Source organism: Bos indicus, chromosome 23, assembly GCF_029378745.1.
Source record: "Bos indicus isolate NIAB-ARS_2022 breed Sahiwal x Tharparkar chromosome 23, NIAB-ARS_B.indTharparkar_mat_pri_1.0, whole genome shotgun sequence".
Taxonomy (NCBI): domain Eukaryota; kingdom Metazoa; phylum Chordata; class Mammalia; order Artiodactyla; family Bovidae; genus Bos; species Bos indicus.
Genome location: NC_091782.1, coordinates 17,217,226 through 17,239,583, shown reverse-complemented (window position 1 = coordinate 17,239,583; position 22,358 = coordinate 17,217,226). Strand labels below are relative to the sequence as shown.

Below are 22,358 nucleotides of genomic sequence, written 5' to 3'. Positions count from 1 at the left end.
GAGCTGACTGTGGCTCAGATCATGAACTCTTTATTGCCAAATTCAGACTTAAATTGAAGAAAGAAGGGAAAACCACTAGACCATTCAGGTATGACCTAAATCAAATCCCTTATGATTATACAGTGGAAGTGAGATAGATAGAGTGCCTGATGAACTATGGACAGAGGTTTGTGACATTGTACAGGAGACAGGGATCAAGACCATCCCCATGGAAAAGAAATGCAAAAAAGCAAAATGGCTGTCTGAGGAGGCCTTACAAATAGCTGTGAAAAGAAGAGAAGCGAAAAGCAAAGGAGAAAAGGAAAGATATAAGCATCTGAATGCAGAGGTCCAAAGAATAGCAAAGAGAGATAAGAAAGCCTTCCTCAGTGATCAATGCAAAGAAATAGAGGAAAACAACAGAATGGGAAAGACTAGAGATCTCTTCAAGAAAATTAGAGATACTAAGGGAACATTTCATGCAAAGATGGGCTCAATAAAGGACAGAAATGGTATGGACCTAACAGAAGCAGAAGATATTGAGAAGAGGTGGCAAGAATGCACAGAACTGTACAAAAAAGAGCTTCACGACCCACATACATGAAAAATGCCCGTGAGATCATTTTCACTAAAATTTTAGATATAGGCTGATTAGAGCCCAGTTTTTTTTTTTTTAACCTCATGTATGAATAAAAAGGCTCATATATAAAAAAGGAAACTGGAAGGAACTTTATCAAAATGTTTAATACAGATGGTTTCAGTGGTTGGTAAGACTATAAATAGATTGGTTTTTTTTTCTTCTACTTCTCTATATTTTCCAGTTTTTTTAAATTGGCCTGTATAACTTTAATTGAGCACTATAACTAATTTTATAGTGAGAATAAGTTTAAACTAACAAATGTGTCCAGGATTGAAGGAGTATTTTGAATGGGGAGAATGAAGGTGGGGATGTGGGTTAGGTTCATTGCAGGAGTCCAACAGAAAGGGAAGGGGAGGATGAACTGGGGCAGGGACCACAGGATGAGGAAAGTAGAAAATGTATTTTGCCATCAAATGGATACATATGGAAGCCTTACCTCAGACAAGTATAGTGGTTAGGAGAATGGGCCCTGGGGCCAGGGTGCTGGGGTTTGAGTCTGAACTTGGGTCATTTACTGGGCAAATCACTCTCTGCTTGTTTACAATCTATAAATTGGAATAATAATTGTACCTACTACAGAAGACTGGTCTAGGAAGTAACTGAGTGAATACGTATTAGCCACTTAGAACAGTGTTCGGCTTATAGTAGGCAATCAATACATTAACTCTATTCTTGTTACTCCCAGGATAACTAAGGCTGTTAGTCCCAACCTTAGTGGAATTGGTACTGAAGATGGGTGCAGAATGTGTATTGGAGTGGAGTGGGTAGACAAGGGTTATCGAAGCATTATTCCTAACAGCTTAATTTTTATAAGAATATATTTGTACATGATACATTGTTTATTTTTATTTTTGGCTGTGCTGAGTCTTTGTTGTTGCCAAGGCTCTTCTCTAATTGCGGCGATCAGGGTCTACTCCTCGTTGTGGCGTGCCGGCTTCTCGTTGCCGTGGCTTCTCTTGCTGTGGAGCATGGGCTCTCGGGCAGGCAGGCTTCAGAAGCTGTGGTTCCCAGACGTCCCCAGGCTCTAGAGAACAGGCTCTATAGCTGTGGCACGCAGGCTTAGTCGCTCCTCTGCGTGTGAGATCTTCCCGGACCAGGGATCGAACGTGCGTCTCCTGCATTTGGCTGCCAAATTCTTTACCAATGAGCCACCAGGGAAGCCCTACATTATACAATCTTTTAAAAATCTTAGTAAAGTTCTTTTGAAAATAGGTTGGGCCATCTCAGAAATTGTGAGTTCCCATCATTGAAGAAGTTCCCATAAGTACCACATAGATCATAGGGGGCGGGTACAGGACTGTGTCTGCAAATTAGTTTTCATCAGAGGATGTACTGGGTTTTAATTTTTTTTGTATATAACTAGATTCATTCCATTAAAGGTACTGTCCTTTATTCTGAGCCCTCTTTAAGGGTTTAGTGTTCAGATATTTTTTATTTTATGAAATATGGTATATATAGACTAGGTTTTTCCCCTGATAACCTTGACAACTGTCTTACTGTTTGGTCTCCAAAATTTTGGGGGAAATTTTATTGGTCTTTGAAATGTAAATTTCTGGGAACTAGAGTTGTGGGGAAAGTGAATGATTTGGTTAGGCTCAATGAGGTGCCCCTGACTCCCCTTCTGACCCTGAGATCCTCTCATTTCTAGGTCCTGGCTGGACCCCTCATCCAATGAGTCATTCTGCAAATGTGAGCTTTGAGCTGGGAGGATTGGGTAAAGATGTGATTGGATCCACTCAGCTCTGCCACTACAGCTGAGGTCTAGCTCTTCAGATACACCCCCCGGAAGAGACTGTTTTGGGGACATATGCCATGTGGCCCTCGAGCAAAGAATAGCCTCAGACAGCCTTGCATCTGAACCAGCAAGTGGGAGAGAAAGGTTCCTGGTGGGGAGACTGTGTGTGTTGTGGGGCCAGGAGGGGTTGTCCAGGTCATTCCAACAGGCTCTCCACTCCAAGGAGCTGATAATATGATACCTTTATGTAGAAAAGACAGTTTTGTTTTCACTACTTCTCAGAGCCTCAGTTTCCTCATATATAATATGAGAGTAAAAGTAATAATAATACAATTTAGGGAACTTCTCTGGTTGTCCAGTGGTTAAGACTCCAAGCTTCCAGTGCAAGGGTTGTGGGTTCGATCCCTGGTCAGGGGACTAAGATCCCACATGCAGTGTGGCTAAATATATATATAATTATTATTTTTAATACAATCTAACAGCTTCAGAGATGCATCCCTCTCTACTTCCCTCACCTCCATCCAGAGCTGGAAAGCAGAATCAGACTCTGAGAGGTAGACATGGGTCAAAAGATAATGGATAGAGCAGAGGTGTACAGAGTTACCTTAAAGAGACAGAATAGCTTCCAGAAAAACAAGGCCTAATTGTCATTGGACCAGAAAGCTAACATATCTACCTATTTTCTGAGAAAGGTCTGTTAGCCCTCGAGACTTTTTTTTTTTTTTTTTTCCTTTTGGCTATGCTGCATGGCTTATGGGATCTTAGTTCCCCGACCAGGGCTGGAACCCAGGACAGCAGTGAAAAGTGCAGAGTCCTAACCACTGGGCTGCCAGGGAATTCCCAGCCCTGGATAATTTTTAAAAGCGGCAAGAGGTCACTGAGTAGACAGGTGGCCTGGCCAAGCCTGGTGATTATTCCCTATTGTGGATAAGAGTCACCACTTAGGCTGTATCCCCAGCACTGAGACCCCTTCCCTTAGTTCACCCCCTCACTCACCAAGTCCCTTCAGATTCCTCTCCGCCAGCCCCTGGGGAAGAGCCTGCTGGGAGAGAACGTGCTGACTGAGGGCCCCTGGGTGCTTCTGTCTTGGTCTTTCAGCAAACTGTGTCTCCTACTGTCGGTTAATACTTGGCTGTGTGGGGTGCACCGCTTTCTTGGAGTGCTGGTTCCCTGGTGCCCCCAGGAGTGGAGGCTCCTCTGGACATGCTGGGTGGTCATATTTCAGAGACTGAGGAGGCAGGTCTAGGCATGAAGTGCCCTCCCTGAGGTCACACTGCCCATGTGGCCTTGAAGCTGCCTCCCCAGGCAACACCCGCTGTGTTCACCTCGCTCCAGTTTCTCCAGTTCAGCTCCCAGTGTTCTTGTGAAGATGAAACCAATGAGTGGAGGAGAAAGCCCTTTCTAACCATGGTTCAGCATTGTACACACGTAAATGACGATTGTCACTTTAAAATGGGATCGTGTGTGTGTACATTATGAAAAATGTAATGTGCCGTATGAATTACCGTGGTTCTGCTGGAAGCCAAAACAGTGGGAAATTGACAGTTAAGCTCAAGAGCAATAGCAGATTGCCGCCCCCCTCCACCTCCCTGCCCCCTTTTCAGGGTTGCATTGATGACAGGGCCTGGGTTTACCCAGAGGAAGAGCTAAGGTGGGAACTGAACCGTGCTGTGGTTCAGCAGGTGGCTGCCCCCCTGTGACCCCGGCCGAGTCGGGCTGTTGTTGAGGGTAACGAGGGCGCTTGGGACCCTTCATCAGGAGCCCGCTGCAGCCAGCCGGCGAGCTTCCAGTTAAGCTCAAGGGCAGCGCGCCCCATCACGTGGCTCACCAGACCCTGAGCTCAGGCTGTTGATTTTCCGGACTGAACCCCAGCAACCCCCAGCTGCTACTGTCAGAGGGGAAGGGGCGAGGGTCAGGGCCTGCTCAGCCAGCGCTGACGGATGACGGAGGCCCCTGCCAAGGCTCCCATCTGAGCTGGATGCATGCTGATGCTGCACAACTGGAGAGCCTCAGGTGTGCCTTTTTGAGGTGGCACCTTCTAAGCGACTTGGATGTGCATTTATATTTAGAAATCACTTGGAGGGGCTTAGAAGTGGGGTAGGGGTGGGAAAAGACGGTATCTGATTAGCTGTGCTGAGTACTATTCTAAGGGTTTTACATCTTTTCTTTAATTTGCACCTCCCCAAATCCTGTTGGTAGATTTCATTTATAGTTGAGGAAACTGAGGCACAGAAGGCTTAATTCGCCTGTCCAAGATAGTACAGCTGTTAGAATATGGCAGAACTGGGATTTAAATGGGGCAGGAAGTCCAACTGTGGAGTTGGAGCTCTTTTTTATTATTATTGTCAGTTTTCCAACACACACCTAAGGCAGAGAGAGACTTGTCCAGGCCGCACAACTTAGGTAGCAGACCTGGGGTCAGTCTACTTCCAGGGGTCACACTGCTAAATACCTACATCCACGGTTGATATTATAATATTCAACCATAATATATAGCACAATATCCTATTGTAGTATAATAGTTTATTATAAGGTTATAACTTATTTAATGAATCCCCTATTGTTGGACATTTAGGTTGATTCCATTTTTTAGCATTTTAAATAAATGCCAAGTTTTTTTTTTTTAAGAGAGAGAAATGGTAGGAATGTTGTTTGTTTTACCAGTTTATTTGTTTGTTTTAAAGGATTTAGAGCAGATGGGCTGAGCTCCCTGAGGCTGAAGAGTTGGAGACTTTGAGTTGACTGCTTGAATGGAGAATGAAATTCTGATTAGGAATGGTGCCAGTGTGGAGAGAAGGAAAGAACAGACTCTATGCTTGAGCCCGGGGATTTGGCATTGCCTCCCAAGATAGAAAATTTGAAATGCATTTCATAAATATCTATCATTCCCACTTTGGATATTTTCATGTTCTCTAGCATTTTCCAGCCCAACATCTCGTTGATGTTGTGCAGACACCCGTGGGTGGGGCGGGCAGAGGGTGAGGCCCTTCTTTCCCCCAGATCAGCCAGGTGCAGCCATCCAAAGTCTCACCATCTGTCCATCCCATGTCCCTTGCTCCTTCTGCCCCTCTCCAACAATTCAGTCTCCCTTCTGGGGTATTCCTTTCAGTGTCTGTATGCATGCTCAATTGTTAAGTTGTGTCCAACTCTTGTGACCCCCTGGACTGTAGCCCTCCTCTGTCCATGGGATTTCCCTAGGCAAGAATACTGGAGTGGGTTGCCATTTCCATTTCCAGGGGAATCTTACCGACCTAGGGATCGAACTTGTGTCTCTTGCATCTCTTGCATTGGCAGGCAAATTCTTTATCCCTGTGCCACCTGGGAGCCATATATCCCAGGTCAAAAACAGACAAGGAAGCTTGAGGACATCACACATGGTAATTATTGTAATGGCCTTTATTGATTGAGTCTTCTTTCTGGCACTGAGAGCTTTCCAGGCTCCATCGCTTTTATACTCATATCAACTTTATGGGATGGAACCACTGTAAGACCACCATTTTGTTTGTTTTTTTAAAAATGTTAGCCACACCCCTCAACATGTGGGACCTTAGTTCCCTGACCAGGAATGGAACCCATGCCCCTGGCATTGGAACGCAGTGTCTTAACCACTGGGCCACTGGGGAAATCCTGAGACCACCATGTTGTAGAGGAGGAAAAGGAAACTTCAAGAGGTTAAGGGCTTGCCCAAGACCATGTAGCCAGGGCCAGGGGTGGCCAGGACTAATCTAACTCCGCAGCCACATCGTGTTACCCCCCATGTCTACTTTGTAACCTTCATGGTGGACTGTAAATAGAGGACACTCTATCTCTGGGAGGGAGGAGTCTTCAGTAAATCAGCAAGAACATGTTCACTTACCTGCATATGTATATACCAGGTGGGCTCACTTGGAGAATGTTGGAATTGCAAAGGATCTTGGGAGTCTCTTTTCCTACCTTATTTTAAAATCATGGCAAAGGAGATCCAGAGAGATCCACTGACTTTCCTAAGGGCGAGATGGTAGCCCAACCAGATTAGAACTAGAGTCTTCTGATGCCTACCCCATAGCTCCTCAAGTGGCAGGCAGCTCTTAGCTCTACTCTGTTGGGAGGATTGGAGCAAAAGGATGAGTCAGCAGACAGGTTGAAGGGAGGAGGGATTAGTTTGGCACCACTGGGCAAGGCTGGGGTTCAGGGGCCCTGTGCAGGCACCGGGATTCTCTAATTGTCGTTTCAATTCCATTGTCCTGAGAAATATGTTCCCATGCGTGCTAATAAGTTGCTTCAGTTGTGTTCAACTTTTTGTGAACCTCTGGACTGGAGCCTGCTCACCAGGCTCCTCTGTCCATGGGATTTTCCAGGCAAGAATACTGGAGTAGGTTGCCTTGCCTTCCTCCAGGGGATCTTCCTGAAGACCCAGGGATCAAGCTTGCATCTCCTGCGGCTCCTGCATTGCAGGCTGATTCTTTACCACTGAGTCACCAGGAAAGCCAGCCCCCTGAGAAATATAGGAGGGGACAGTTGGCAGGAAGACAAAGTGGCCTGATAATGAAAAGCCTGAGCTCTGACGTTAGACAGACCAGGATTCATATCCAGGCAAGGTGCTTCACCTCTCTGAGCCTCAGTTTCTTTTCCTACAAAATGGGAGTAATAAGTATTTAGCGTATGGGGCCACTGTGAGAAAGAAATGAGATAATGTTGGTAAAGAAACTGGCACAAGTTTGTGGAAAAAAGAGAAGAATCTTGGGGTTGTCTGAGTTGGTGGAAAAAAGAGAACATAAAACTGGTAACCAACTATATGATTTCAACGAAAGGCCAAGTATTTCTTAATTTCATCTGATTCACGATTTCTCACAGGCAGTGTCGGGGGGGTGCTCATTCACGTTCCCCACATGGAGGCGGGTGGTGCTGGTGGTGAGAAACAGCTCTGACCTCTCTTTGGTGAAGAGGGATGGGTGAGAGTTTCTTGGGCTCAGGGATAACACAGGATTGCTTTTTGCTTCCTGTCTTGAAAGGGGTGGGGGAGATGGAGAGGAAGGAGGATTGTTAATATAAACTTGAAATCAGATTTTTTTTTTTTTGTAAAGTACATGTCCTCAGCTGTGTGACCTCAAGTGAACCTCTCATGGTCTCAATTCTCTCTTTACCACAAGGTCATTGAGATGACCACATAATAGCCAGTTTACATGCAGCATCTTATTTAATCCTTAAGACCAGCCTGAGAGATAGATGTTACCATCCCATTTTAGATAAAGGAGAAAACTGTGGTTCAGGGAAAGTTAACTAATTTGTCTAAGGCCATACTGCATATAACCAGCAAGGGGTAGGTCTGTGATTTAAGCCCAGGACTAACCCCAAAGCCCATGTACTTTCTGCTCAGGGTAGATTCAGATTTTTTTTTTTTAATATTTATTTTATTTATTACTTATTTATTTGGCTTCTCTGGATCTTAGTTGTGGCATGTGGGACATCTGATTCCATGACAAGGGACTGGATCTGTGCCCCCTGCATTGGGAGCATGGAGTCTTAGCCGCTGGACCACCAGGGAAGTCCCTAGATTCAGATTTTGTTTGGCCTAAAGCTTATATAATTTGGGGGGCCCGCTTTAAGAAAAATAGTACAAATATCACAAATATAAACGGTACAAAAGCGAATATTTATTTAGATTTTAAAATGAAATCTCGACATACTAGAACAAATGTGAAGACTCAAAAATGTCACAAACATCACAAAATCCAGAAAAATAATAGAACATTTGTGTTAACTACTTGATTCTCCTCTATGTTACTTTTCCGTACATCTTTTGGCTGCATCTTCCTTTTTTTGTGTCTTATGACAATCTCCATAGAGAAAATAAAAAAGATAACCCAGAGTTACCTAGCACAGTTGATTGGAAGTTTTTTAAAATTATCCATAGTTTAGAAGTTTATTTTGGCATTACAAGTGACTGGTAATGTCATATAAATATTAGGATTCAGTTCAATTCACTTCATTCTCTCAGTCGTGTCTGACTGTACGACGACCCCACGGACTGCAGCAAGCCAGGCTTCCCTGTAGTTGTCACATTTGGGAAAGTCTCCATCAGAATTCCTGCCGTATGTGAACCATATGATTTTAGGGCAATTTGTGTTTTCTGATGCAGTGATTTATCGAAAATAGTCTTCAAATTAGTCATATGTCTTATGCTGTTTGGTGTCAGCTAAATGTTATCTTTGTCGATAATCACTGTTTTATGACAAGTCAGCAAAAAAAAATTCTAATCTTTTTTAATAGCTTCCCCTTTCCTACTCTTTGAGATGGAATGAAAATTGTTTACATTAATAAAAGGCTCAAAAAAAAAAAGGCTAATAATTAAACTTCTTTCTCCTAAATCTATGACCTTTTAAAGGGAATTCATTACAAAATACCGGATGCGAAAACATCTGAAGCATTTGGACGATCTGGCCTAGAAAGGGGAAAGGCTGGAGGAAGCAAATAAATAACCATCTTCAAGGATATGAACCTTAATGGACAAGAGTTACCAGAGTGTGTCTGAGAATTTGATTCTGGGATCTGGGGAGGGGCTCAGTTTAACACATTCTGAAGGCACCTTGAGCAGGTGTCCTAAAATGGATACAGAGAGTAGCAGAGGAATCTGTGAATGTGTGGCCAGCTGTCAGCTGCCTTGCCGTGGACTCAAAGTTTGACCCCTGGCCCTCAATTGCTGGGGTTGCTGGATAGAAACGCAGAATCTGGTCTGCCCTTGTGGTCCAGTGGATAAGATTCCACCTGCCAGTACAGGGGGCACGGGTTCCATCCCTGGTCTGGGAAGATTGCACTTGCCGCAGGACAGTTAAGCCTGTGTGCCACAGCTACTGAAGCCCCTGCGCTTAGAGCCTGTGCTCTGCAACAAGAGAAGCCACTGCAATGAGAAGTCCCCAGACTGCAACTAGAAAGTAGCCCCTGCTTGCTACAACTAGAGAAAGCCTGCGTGCAGCAAAAAAAGACCCAGAACAGCCAGAAATCAATAAAAATTAAAAGAAATGCAGATTCTCAGGCTGTACCCAGAACTGCTAAATCTTAGTCTGCATCTTCACCAAGTCCTGGGTGATTCTGTGCAGGGGATTGTCTGAGAAGCCCTGCACCAGAGACTTTAGCAGAATCTTCCATAGCTACCCCCATCCCAACTTGGCAGCTGGTCTTTTTCTTCTCTGTGTCCTTCACCTCGGGACCTGGCCTGTCTTCTGGTACCCATCCGTTGTGTTGATTCATTGTATTTCTACTTCCCTTCCCACAGACTGCCAACTAGAGGGCCGTGGGGTATTCCTCTTTGATTTCCAACCCCTCTCAGTGCCTGGCACACAAGAGTTACCATTATGGGATGTCCACTGGGTGCCAAGAGCTTTGCCTGTCTTACCTCCTGTGGCCTTCTTCTTAAGCTTGTAGGCTGAAACAAACACGCCCCCCCCCCCCATTTAAAATACTTTTTTAGTTATTTATTTGGCTGCACTGGATCCTAGTTGCAGCCTGTGGAATCTAGTTTCCCCACCAGGGATCGAACCCAGGACCCGTGCATTGGGAGCTCCGAGTCACCAGTGGACCACCAGGGAAGTCCCCACATAGCCCCCCATTTTATGCATGAAGAAACTGAGGCTCCATCGCCTGTCTAGGGTCATGTGGCAGAGCTGGAAACCAAGGAGTGTCTGATTCCAAGGCTTTCAGTAGGGGATCAGTAAGTGTTACTTACTGACTTGATTATTCATTCAAGCGTTCATACGTGTTTTAATTTATTCACTGAAGAGACTCAGGGGAAGACGAAGAATAGCATAGAAGCTACTTCCTCCTGGTGAACTATTTTTAGAACAGGTGCTGGGTGGTGTCAGCCTTCCAAGGGCAGGGAGTTGGGCTGCCCAGGAGGCCCCTGGCCAGTCCGGCCTTGGGAGAGGGGACATGCTACTCCACCACCGCCCCATCCCTTTCAATGTCCTCCATGACTCAGCAAAGAAACCATGGGTCTGAAATCAGAGATGAGGCCGAAAAACCCTCAAAAATGTTGTCTTTTCCTGGAGGAATGTCTTTTCCATGTTGCTCATTCGTCTGCCAGGGAATCCAGGAAGCCTTTGGCCTGCGGTCAGCTGTGACCCCCTGGTCTGATTTCCTGGGACTCACCCCTCCTCCTCCCGCTTTCTCCCCAAGCCTGGGGACAAGGTCAGTTCTTCTTCTTCTGTGGTCTCTGGTTTGAGGCTGCAGGGGGTTTGTCCAGTCCAAGTCTCCTTAGCTTGTCCTTGAATCATTAAATCCAGATCCTAGACGCAGATTCCTTGGGTTGAAATTTGGGATCCTCTTACTAGCTGCATGACCTTGGGCAAGTCATTTCACTTCTCAGTGCCTCAGTTTCCTCCTCTGTAAAGTGAGGATAACAATAAATTTGAGAATTAAGATAATTAATTTATGTAAAACATTTAAAACCACACTTGACATACAGTGTATATAACTGTTGCTATATAACTATTGTTGTCATGAATTACAAAGCAGATATTAATACCCGGAGGAGACATGGATGAACTCCTGCTAAACGTCTTTTCTTTGCATTGGTTCTAATTTCACCCCAGATGTGTGTGAACTCTGTTTGATCCCTGAATCAGGAAGATCCCCTGGAGAAGGGAATGGCAACCCGCCCCAGTGTTCTTGCCTGGAGAACTCCATGGACAGAGGAGCCTGGTGGGCTACAGTCCATGGGGTGACAAAGAGTCAGACACGACTGAGCGACTAATGCAGAGAGCTAAAGGGGGCGACAGTAAATGAGGGAATATGTGAATACATTAGAAAGCGCCGAGGTGACCTCTGAAAATGAGATTCTTGTAAATGGATAAGAAGCATGACTCAGTGGATTGTTGGTTTGGGAATAACCACATTCATCCTAGGAGGGGGTGGCCCTCTTCTGAGAATGTCCAATCTTGGGAGACAGACCTGCTTTCTAAGGGATAGTTCCCGGATCGACTGAGAAATTCAGTGCGGAGGTATATTGGCATCAGGGGAAGAAGAGAGTAATTCCTGGGTGAAGGGGGACTTGTGGCTCTCAGCCCGGGAGGTGTTTTATAGCCACCTGGGGATAAGCATACAAACCTGGGCCCCAGGCTTAGAGATGCTGGTCTCCAGGTCTTGGAGTGGAGCAGAGGTATCAGAGTTCTTCACAAGCTTGGGACTTCTCTGACAGTCCAGTGAGTGGTTGGGGTTCGGCACTTTCATTCATGTGGCCTGGGTTCAGCCTCCGGTCAGGGAACTGAGATCCCAACAAGCTGTGCAGAGTGGCCAAAAAAAAAAAATTCTTCTCCTCAAGCTCCCCAGGTGATCAGGTATGAGGCCAAGCAGTAATTAGAGACAACGTAATAATGACAACATATACTATAAACTGGACGTCAGAGATGCATTGCCCTGTCTCAGAACCACCCCTGCGAGCAGCTTATATTATCCCCATTTTATAGGTAAGAATACTGAGGGTCAAGGTCATACAGAAGAGCTTCTATTTAAATCTAGGTCTGAGTTGAAAGGCCTAATATAAATATTTGTATATATTATAAATTGAGGTATAGTTGCTTTATAGTATTGTGTTAGTTTCTGCTGCACAACCGAATAAGTTAGTTATGTATGTATACATATACATATATCCCCTCCCTTTTGAACCGCCCCCCCACCCCATCCCACCCTATCCCACCCCTCCAGGTCATCACAGAGCACAGAGATGAGCTCCCTGTGCTATGCAGCAGCTTCCCACTCCACACTGCAGAAGGTCCGCCTGGGAGAAACTTCCCAGAAATTGACATTAACATCCTCTGCTCTGATGTAAACTGTAAAATCCATACATGATGGGTTGGAAGAGATATGCAAACTGATTTAAAGAGATCCAGAGGCTTAGGGAGCCAAGGAAGTCTTGCCCTTAACCCTTGGCCTCTATTAACATATCTACAGAAAGAATGCGTCATTGGGGCTGGTGGAGGGGGTGCTTGGGCTGAGGGAGAAGACCCACCCCTGCTGACCTCTGGGAGTCCTGATCTGGCATCAGCTTTCTTTAAAAAAGAAACGTGTTTATTTATTTGCACCGGGTCTTAGTTGTGGCACGTGGAATCTTTAGCTGCGGCATGTGGGATCTAGTTCCAAGACCAAGGATCGAACCTGAGCCCCCTCCACTGGGAGTCTTAGCCATTGGACCTCCAGGGAAGTCCCTGGCATCAGCTCTGTGCTTCTTTCTTCCTTCTCTCCAAACCTCTCTGGTGGTTAATTTCCTTCAGAAGCTCTTCTTTCTCTGCTTACCCCTTGAGTGTGGCGTATCTCTGCATTCCAATCCACCAGGTTTCCTCGGTGGCAGCTTCCAGTCCGGAGTTGGGCTGCCTGTGCTAAGGACTTCAGAGTTTTGTATCCCTGATGTCCAGACTCAAGACGTCAAGGTCAAGGTCGAGGAGAGAGGAGGGCATCGTCAGCTAGGACCAGAGTTCACAGTCCAGCTGGGTCCATCTTGGCTGTGGACCTTAGAAGTTATTTTATTTTTTAGTCTCCATCTCTTTACCTGTGAAATGGGATAGTAACAGCTATCTTAAATGATTGTTGTGAGAATGAAAATAGACTTGGTATTCCAGGCACACAGTAAGAACTCTGTAAAGGGCATCTATTTATTATGTCCAGCCAGTGTGGGACTTTCTGTGAATATGGAGACTTCAAAGGCTCTTTCCCTCTAAATCTGTTCTTCCACATAGATTCCTAATCTGAAGAAACAGAAACACCTTTCATCACATCGTCAAAGCCAGATTCCGGGTGGTCAGCTTGGACTGTTTCCCTGGCCACCACTCAAATGGCCACTGACTTTTAGTGTTTCTGTCTCCTGCATTTCTTCTGTTATCATAAGCTGTCCTTGCAATTTCTCGCCAAGTTATTACAAGAACCTCTTAACTGCTCACTCAGCTTGCTCCTTTCCAGACTCCGAACGCTTCTGTACTCAGGCTCTAGTCCAGATGAAAACCCTTTAATAGCTCTCCATTGCCTTTGGAGCACAACTCAGATACTGCTACAGCCACAGGGCCCTTCATGGTCAGCCCCGCTTTCGGTCTGGCCTCTGTTCCTGCCGCCATCCTGTCTTGGGCCCTACCTGTTGGCTGTGCTGAACCACATAACAAATATTCCAGTTTCTCACACCTCACTAAGCATCACTAAGTCTTTGCTGGAAGACCGCACGTAGACCCCCACACACACATAGGCTGGAGCAGGCACGCTTCTCCCGAGGTTTCTGTCTGTTTTTCCAACAAGACTCTGAGCCCCCAATTCCCCTTCAGCATCTCTGGGTAGCGGGTACATGGCAGTTGGAGGCTCTCCTCATAAAGTGTGACACTGCTTGGTGCGGGCCATGCTCGGGTCTGTACACCTTACATCCTCATGCCTCTCTGAGGTCTGTATGCTTCTTTCATCCATTCTGTTACATTTGTTGAGCACTTTCCTCTGGTCCAGCCCTGGTGCCTGGATGTGGCAGGGTTAGGAGGTAAGAATGCTCGGGGTGAGAGAAGGGGTTCCTGTTTATCTAGAAAGGTCAGGAAACGTCTCTGATAAGGTGAACAGTGAACAGAGACAGGAGACAAGGGGGGAAGGGAGCTGTGTGGGAATCTAGGGGAAGGGTGGTCCAGGCAGATGGAATAGCCAGGACAAAGGGATCCCTAGCCCCTTTGGACTGATGAGGAAGCCAAGAGTCTAGGTTGTCATCCAGAATCACAAAGTGGCTGAGCTGGGTCTTCAACCCCAGTTCAGTAACTCCTGACTCTCACTGTGGGCCATTACTCTACATGGTCTTTTGGGGGGACAGTGGCTGCCTTGGCTGAGGGCGGGCTGCTCCGTTCACCATGCCACACTCTGGCTGGAGTCTGACTTCCCACGTCAAATACGGCATAGGCAGATTGGCTGTTACTCATCTGCGGCTCTGTTTCTCTGTTTTGTCCATCCATTTCTTTCCTTGGTATTTACTGGAGACAGTGCAGTTGTGTCTCCTCCCCCGGCAGCTTCAAAAAGCACACTTTCTCGGACACTTCCCTGGTGGTCCAGTGGCTGAGACACCAAACTCCCAACGCAGGAGGCCCAGGTTCAATCCCTGGTCAGGGAACTAAATCCCTTCTGCCCCAGCTAAAAGATCCTGCACCGAATCTAGGAAACTGAAGCTAAGACCTGACACAGCCAAGTAAATAATAATAAGAATAATGCTTTTTCCTGCAAAGGTGAGGACCAGACCCTGGATTATGGTGGCTTCGCAAAGGCAAACTCCCCCGGCTGGTCAGTGGTCAGAGTGGCCTCTGTGTCTCATCCCACAGCTCCTTTCAGACTTCAGCAGAAGAACTGAGGCGGGTGTCTCTGCAGAGGTGGTGTATGAGCTGGCCTCGAAGGACATGGAGCATTTTAAGAGCGGTGGGGAGATGGGGTTTTAGACAGAAAGAAGTGTATGAGCTGAGCAGAAACATCCATGTTGGACCCTTCAGTGGCCAGGAGTATAGGTGGGGGTGGGTGGAACATGTTGTTGGGGAGATAAGACTGGAGAGAGAATTTAGGGTAGATCATGGCAACCTTTTTTTTTTTTTTTTTAAATGGCTGACTTTGCATGTGCATTTCAGATAAGAGATCTGGATTTTGCCCTGTAGACATAGAGATTTTAAGGTTGAAAGAAGCAAAGGAAGTGTGTGTGCATTCCTGAAGTTTTGAAAGAGTACTTGGGCAATCCTGGGAACTCATGCTGAGAGGGTGAATGGAGGTGGAGGACCGTGGGAAGAGAGCACGGCAGGAGTGCCTAGCTTTGGCAAGAGTGCTGGAGGCAGAGTGGAGGGACCACATTCCAGAGATGGCTGGAAGAAGAGGTAACAGGATCGGCTTGTAGGTTGATGTGGAGCCTGAGCCAGAGGAGCTGAGAAAGAATACTGTCCACGTTTCATCCACGTGGTGAAACAGTGGATCGTGGTTCACTGAGGACAGGTTTTGAGCATCTTGTGCTTGAGGCGTCTCTGTGACATCAGGTATGTGGTGTGGGCTGGGAGTTTGGGATGGAGGTTAGAGCTGGAGAAGCGTGAGAGCTGAGGCTGAAGGAATGGAGTGAGGTCTAAGAGGTGTGCTAGGTGAGAAGAGAAAACCAGGGCCTTAAGGCCTGGAAGATGTTTGTACTTCCAGAGGCAGGTTAACTGGGGGTGGGGGACTGTGGAAGAGTGTTTTGATTAAAGCATCCCTCGGACTGTTTGACACACCTCAGTGTCCGATGGTAGGTGATAGAGGACACATTTCAGTGAGGGCACACGGTTGACCAAGTCTGGGTTATCTGCTTAGAGACACTCAGACCAGCTAGCGGTGCTTCCGGTCAGCCGGGGGTTATTTACATGGCCTCTGTGCAGGTTTCCTCTTCCTCTGCACACACCCAGCTTCCTACTGCTGGGGGTGGGGGTGGGGGGGCTGGTGGGGGGAGTCGGGGGGTGGGGGGAGAAACTCCTGAAAGTGGAGATCCTGACCTCTCCCCCATTATTCTCCAGGAAGCTCAGCCCAGGGCTTTGCACCCTATAGAGCCCCAGATGTGTGGGCAGAATGACCAAGCAGAATGGGTGGCAGCGGGGAACCCAATCTGCTGATTCTCCTTGAGTTCCTTTTTAAGAAGAACATACCATTTGTGGGATGAGTCCCCTGAATTTTGAGTTGCTTCAGGCTTGCTCCACCCATCAGTCCCTCCATCCATTCTAGATCAGATTTCCCTGTGTCAATAGCCACTAGAAGTTGAGGACTTTGAACACGGGATTGGGAGGTTCCCAGCCCTTTTCATGCATAACCTTATTTACATTACAACAAGTCTCTGAGGCTTTCTCCCAGGACATAATAACAAGTTAAGTGGCAGAGGTGGGATTCAGGCCCAGGTCTAACTCAGAAGACCTTGTGCTCTCAATAATTCATGCTAAGGCCTCCCTAGGTAAAAGGTGACCATATAATTTATTATCCAATCGGAAATGCCTTTTTTTGGGTATGCATTTATTTTGGGGGGTTGTTTCAGGGTTTAGTTGCAGCACGCAGGATCTTCAGTCTTCATTACAGTACGTGGGATCTTTTAATTGCAGAATGCAAGCTCTTAGTTGCAGCATGTGGGATATAATTCCCTGACCAGGAATCGAACCCGGTCCCCTTGCATTGGGAGCACAGAGTCTTAGCTAGTGAACCACCAGGGAAGTCCCCAGTCTAGAATGCTTTTTAAAAAGTTTTATTGAGATATAATTTTCATATCATAGAATTCACCTATATAAAGTGCACACCTCAGTGGTTTTTAGGATATTTATAGACTTGTGCAATCATCACTATAATCTAATTTTAGAACATTTTCATCATCCCCCAAAGCAATACAGTACCCATTAGCAGTCAGTCCTCATCAGCACCACCACCCCAGACCTAGGCTGACCACTGATCTATTTTCTGCCTCCATAGATTTGCCTATTCTGCACAATTCATATAAATGGAATCATACGATGCATGGGGCTTTTGGTTGGCTTCCTTCTCTTACCATAATGCTTTCAGAGTTCATTCATGTTGTACTATGCATCAGTGCTTCATTCCTTTTTATGTTATGTTATTTTTTATTTATTTATTTTTTGGCCATGCTGCAGGGCATCTAAGATCTTATTTCTCCAGCCCTCGCCCCCTGCAGTGGAAGCTGGCTTCTTAACCACTGGCCCACCAAGGAGGTCCCTTCATTCCTTTTTACGAATGTCTCAGCGATCTTCCATTGTCTGAATTCCACTCATTAGACCATTCTTGAATATGATTCATTATATTTGTTCATATGTTGATGGGACATTTGATTGCTTACATTTTTTGGCTATCATGAATAATAATAATGCTCTGACATTTGTATTCAAGTTTTTGTGTAGATGTATGTTTTTATTTTTTCTTGGGCATCTAGCTAGGAGTGAAATCACTAGGTTATATGGTAACTGTCTGTTTAACATTTGAGGAACTTCCAAGTTGTTTTCCACAGTGGCTACACCATTTTATATTCCCATAGCAGTCAGTGTAGGAGGGCTCCACTTTCTCCATATCCTTAGCAACACTTGTTATTCCAATCTGGGACACTTTTGAGAGTGAAAGGGTGCACCATTTATAATTATACTAGGACAAATGCTACTAACTGGAACATAGTCTACTTAGATACAAAAAAATTTAGAAGATTCAATTCCTGATTTCAGAGAACTTGCAGGCCACAGGATGAGTCAAAGCCCCCAAAGCCACATACTTGAGTCAATTAAAGAATCTAGTAAAGGTAAATTATTAAGAAGGAAAGCAAAGTGCATTTTGTTTCCCCCAGGAGATTGTGTTCCCTTTAAGAGAAAAGAGCTGTCTTTTATTTGTTCTTGTATTGTATTTTGAGCTGTAGTGTTAGAGAAGACTTTTGAGAGTCCCTTGCACTGCAAGGAGATCAGACCAGTCAATCCTAAAGGAAATCAGTCCTGAATATTCATTGGAAGGACTGATGCTGAAGCTGAAGCTCCAATACTTTGGCCACCTGATATGAACAGCCGACTCATTGGAAAAGACTGATTCTGGGAAAGACTGAGGGCGGGAGGAGAAGGGGGCAGCAGAGGATGAGATGGTTGGATGGCATCACCTACTCATTGGACATGGGTTTGAGCAAACTCCGGGAGATAATGAAGGACAGGGAAGCCTGGCGTGCCGCAGTTCATGGCCTCAGGAGGTTCTTGGCATTTGATCGGGTGTCAGTGAAGATCTGTGGAATAAATGAATGAATAAGAGAATAAATGATACAAACACTCTTGGAGGAAATGTTTAAAAAAAAAAGGAAGAAAAGGTCACCTGGGACTTCCCTGATGATCCAGTGGCTGAGACGACGAGCTCCCAGTTCAGGGTACCCGGATTCCATGCCTTGTCAGGAAACTAGATCCTGCATGCCACAACTATAATTCGACACAGCCAAATAAATAAATAATATTTTTAAAAAAGAAAAGTCACCTGGCTTGGATTTGTGTGTTTGGGGAAAGTATGTATCTTTTCTGCTCATTAACAACACTTGTTTAGTCACTCAGTCGTATCTGACTCTTTGTGACCCCATGAACTGCGGCACGCCAGGCTTCTCTGTCCTTCATTATCTCCTGGAGTTTGCTTAAACCCATGTCCAATGAGTAGGTGATGCCATCCAACCATCTCATCCTCTGTTGCCCCCTTCTCCTCCCGCCCTCAGTCTTTCCCAGCATCAGTCTTTCCCAGCATCAGTCTTTTCCAGTGAGTCGGCTGTTCGTATCAGGTGGCCAAAGTATTGGAGCTTCAGCTTCAGCATCAGTCCTTCCAATGAGTATTCAGGACTGATTTCCTTTAGGATTGACTGGTCTGATCTCCTTGCAGTGCAAGGGACTCTCAAAAGTCTTCTCTAACACCACAGTTCAAAAACATCAATTCTTTGGCACTCAGCCTTCTTTCTAGTCCAACTCTCACATCCATACATGACTACTGGAAAAACCATAGCTTTGACTAGATGGACCTTTGTCGGCAAAGTAATGTCTCTGGTTTTTAATATGCTGTCTAAGTTGGTCATAGCTTTTTTTCCAAGGAGCAAGTGTCTTTTATTTCATGGCTGTGGTCACCATCTGCAGTGACTTTGGAGCCCAAGAAAATAAAATCTGTCACTGTTTCCATTGTTTCCTCATTTATGTGTCATGAAGTGATGGGACTGGATGCCATGATCTTAGTTTTTTGAATGTTGAGTTTTAAGCCAGCTTTTTCACTTTCCTCTTTCACCTTCATCAAAAGTCTTCTCAGTTCCTCTTCGCTTTCAGCCTTAAGGGTGGTGTCATCTGCATATCTGAGGTTATTGATTTTGGAATCTTTAACTGGATTTTGCCAGTGTAAATGACTGACAAGAGGTGGAGCAAAGGCCTTCCACACAGGGGAGTTGCCTGAGCAGGAAGTCTGGAACCACAGCCATGTCTTTATCCTACAGGAGGTTAACAAACTTTAGGAATAAATGTGATACCTACTCCCAGGAGTTTCCAACCTTTGGGGAATACAGTGAGCACAGTTTGTTCAGTTCAGTTGCTCAGTCATGTCCAACTCTTTTCCAACCCCATGGACTGCAGCACACCAGGCTTCCCTGTTAATCACCAGCTCTCGGAGCTTGCTCAAACTCATGTCCATCGAGTCCGTGATGCCATCCAATCATCTCATCCTCTGCCGTCCCCTTCTCCTCCTGCCTTCAATCTTACCCAGCATCAGGGTCTTTTCCAATGAGTCAGTTCTTGCATCAGGTTGGCAAAGTATTGGAGCTTCAACTTCAGCATCAATCCTTCCAATGAATATTCAGGACTGATTTCCTTTAGGATTGACTGGTCTGATCTCCTTATTGTTCAAGGGACTCTCAAGAGTCTTCTCCTGCACCACAGTTCAAAAGCATCAATTCTTCAGCGCTCAGCTTTCTTTATAGTCCAACTCTCACGTCCATACATGACTATTGGAAAAACCATAGCTTTAACTTTGTCGGCAAAATGATGTCTCTGCTTATTCATATGCTGTCTAGGTTTGTCATAGCTTTTCTTCTGAGAAACAAGTGTCTTTTAATTTCATGGCTGCAGTTGTAACACCCTTTTACTGGTTGTATGCCTGGGTGTCGTACTGGTTGTGTATGACTGGGTGTCATCAACCTTTTTGGCTCAAAATCCCTGTGAATCTTTCAATCTTACAACCTTGGAAGTTCCTGGAATTGGTGGGTCAGGAGCTAGGCCTTAAAGGAAAGAGGTAGATTTGAAGGAAGGAGCAGGATGCCAGTGCTGGGTGATAAGGCTCTGAGGTGGGCTGGAGTGCTCCAGCTGAGATAAAATGGGATAGGGTGCCTTGGCACTCTTGAAGAACTTTAAAAGGCAGGCTGGTTGACTTTTAAATTTGACTGATAAGCAGGTCCTTGGACTGGAGATGAAAGGTGTGTCTGTGAGAGATTAATCTGATGGCTCTGGGCCATGGATCCTGAATCTATCTGGAAGCAGGGTGAAGACCTAGAGCCTCTGAGGGAGGCTTCTATAATTGTAATGTAGCCCCGGCCTTTCAGAAGAAGGTTTGAAACTCCTTTGGGGTCAGTCTTATGATGTATATGGCTTCCATGGAGTTTCATTTTCCTTAACATTGATAATTTAAACCATTATTTTTATATTTTAGCAATTATGGCTGTATTATGGAGCTCATGCCAAATGTACATACATTTTAAAGACAGAGTATTAGACTTTGGGCTTCCCTGGTGGCTCAGTGGTAAAGTCTCCTGCCAATGCAGGAGACTTGAGACTCGGGTTCAATCCCTATGTCAGGAAGTTCCTCTGGAGGAGGAAATGGCAACCTGCTCCAATATTCTTGCTTGGACAATCGCATGCATAGAGGAGCCTGACAGGCTACAGTCGATGGGGTAGCAAAGAATCAGACATGACTGAGCAACTGAGCATGCATGCATTAGACTTTCAGGTTTACAGAAAGCAATTTTAGATCATGCAAACGGATTCTTCAGAGAGACGAATTCTCTCTGCTGTGAAGGGGGTTTGCTTTGGTATTTTTTTTTTTTGGATATGGACCATTTTTAAAGTCTTTATGGAATTTGTTACAGTACTGCTTCTGTTTTAGGTTTTGGACTTTTGGCCCTGAGGCATGTGGCATCTTAGCTCCCCAACCAGGAATCAAACCAGCACCCCCTGCATTGGAAGGTGAAGGCTTTTTTTTTTAATTAATTAATTAATTTATTGGCTGTACTGGGTCTTTGTTGCTGGGAGAGGGCTTTCTCTAGCTGAGGAGAGCAGGAGCTGCTCTCTGTGTGATGCACGGGCATCGCACTGTGGTGGTCTTCCCTTGTTTCAGAGGAACACCAATTCTAAGGCACTCGAGCTTCTGTGGGTGCGGCGCCTGGGCTCCGCAGTTGCGGCTGTTAGGCCCTAGAACACTGTGAGACTCAGTAGTTGTGGCGCAGTGCATAGGTGCCTCGAGGCCTGTGGGATCTTCCTGACTCGGGGATCGAACCCATGTCCCCTGCATTGGCGGGCAGATTCTTAACCACTGGACCACTCGTGGCAAATTTTGGGAACTTTGCCAAAAGCCTACCAGAGGAATAAGAATAGTGGGGTCTAAGCGAGCTTCAGGGAATGGTTTTATTGGCCCAGGGAACTAATTGGGTACAGGAAACCCAATAAGGGAAGAACTCTAAGATGGCACTAGAGCTTAAAATCTGAGGACTCTGAAGAAAGATGATGCAAGTCATAAAAAAAATGTACAAGTTAAGGGGACTTCCCTGGCAGTCCAGTGGTTAAGCTTCTGCACTGCCAGTGGAGGGGGTGCAAGTTTGATTCCTGGTCAGGGAACTGAGATCCCACATGCCACACCATGTGGCCTGAATTAGTTAATTAAAAGAGATAACTGATAGCTTTAAAAAATGTGCAAGAGAGGGGTGGGAAGATGATGGTCTACCTTGAGATCATTGGGCGCAGGTGGCCTTGAGAACAAAGGACGGCCACGGAGAAGGAACCAGTAACCTTTGGTCTTTTGCAGCCTCTGCTAAAGCCTGCAGAGTTGCGTCCAGTGGCTTGGCATCCTTGGCACTTTGCTTACTTTACTTTCAGTGCATCACTACTAAATAAGGTGTTTACTGTAGGATTTTATAGATGCCCTATATCAGACTAGAAAAGTTTCCATCTATCCCCACTTTGACAAGAGTTTTTTCTTATTGTAAATGGATGTTGAATTTTATAAAAAACTTTTTTGGCATCTGTTGATATGATCATATGGTTTTTTTCCCCTTTAATCTTTTAGTGTGATAAAATATAGTGGTTCTATTCAAAATAAACTATGCATTTTTTGTATAAAGTCAATAACATATCACCCTTTTTATATATTGCTGGAGTCAGTTTGCTAATATCTTGCTTAGGATTTTACAATTCATGTTCATAAGGGTAATTGTCTTTTCTCATATTGCACTTGTTGGAATCAAAATTATACTAAAAATGAGTTGAGATGTGAACCCTCCTT

At 45.4% G+C, this 22,358-nt stretch overlaps 1 protein-coding gene across 3 annotated transcripts in view; it reads left to right on the top strand.

The window, feature by feature from the left end:
* The window catches only part of CCND3 (cyclin D3), a 94,643-nt gene that overhangs the window by 56,620 nt on the left and 15,665 nt on the right, over positions 1-22,358 (top strand). The window contains exon 2 of one of the 3 annotated variants that reach the window (XM_070777979.1): positions 20,967-21,046. The exons of the other annotated variants lie outside the window; for them this stretch is intronic. The gene's annotated coding sequence lies outside the window, so the exon portion shown is untranslated. The remainder of the gene's footprint in view (positions 1-20,966; positions 21,047-22,358) is intronic. 3 annotated transcript variants of the gene reach the window in all.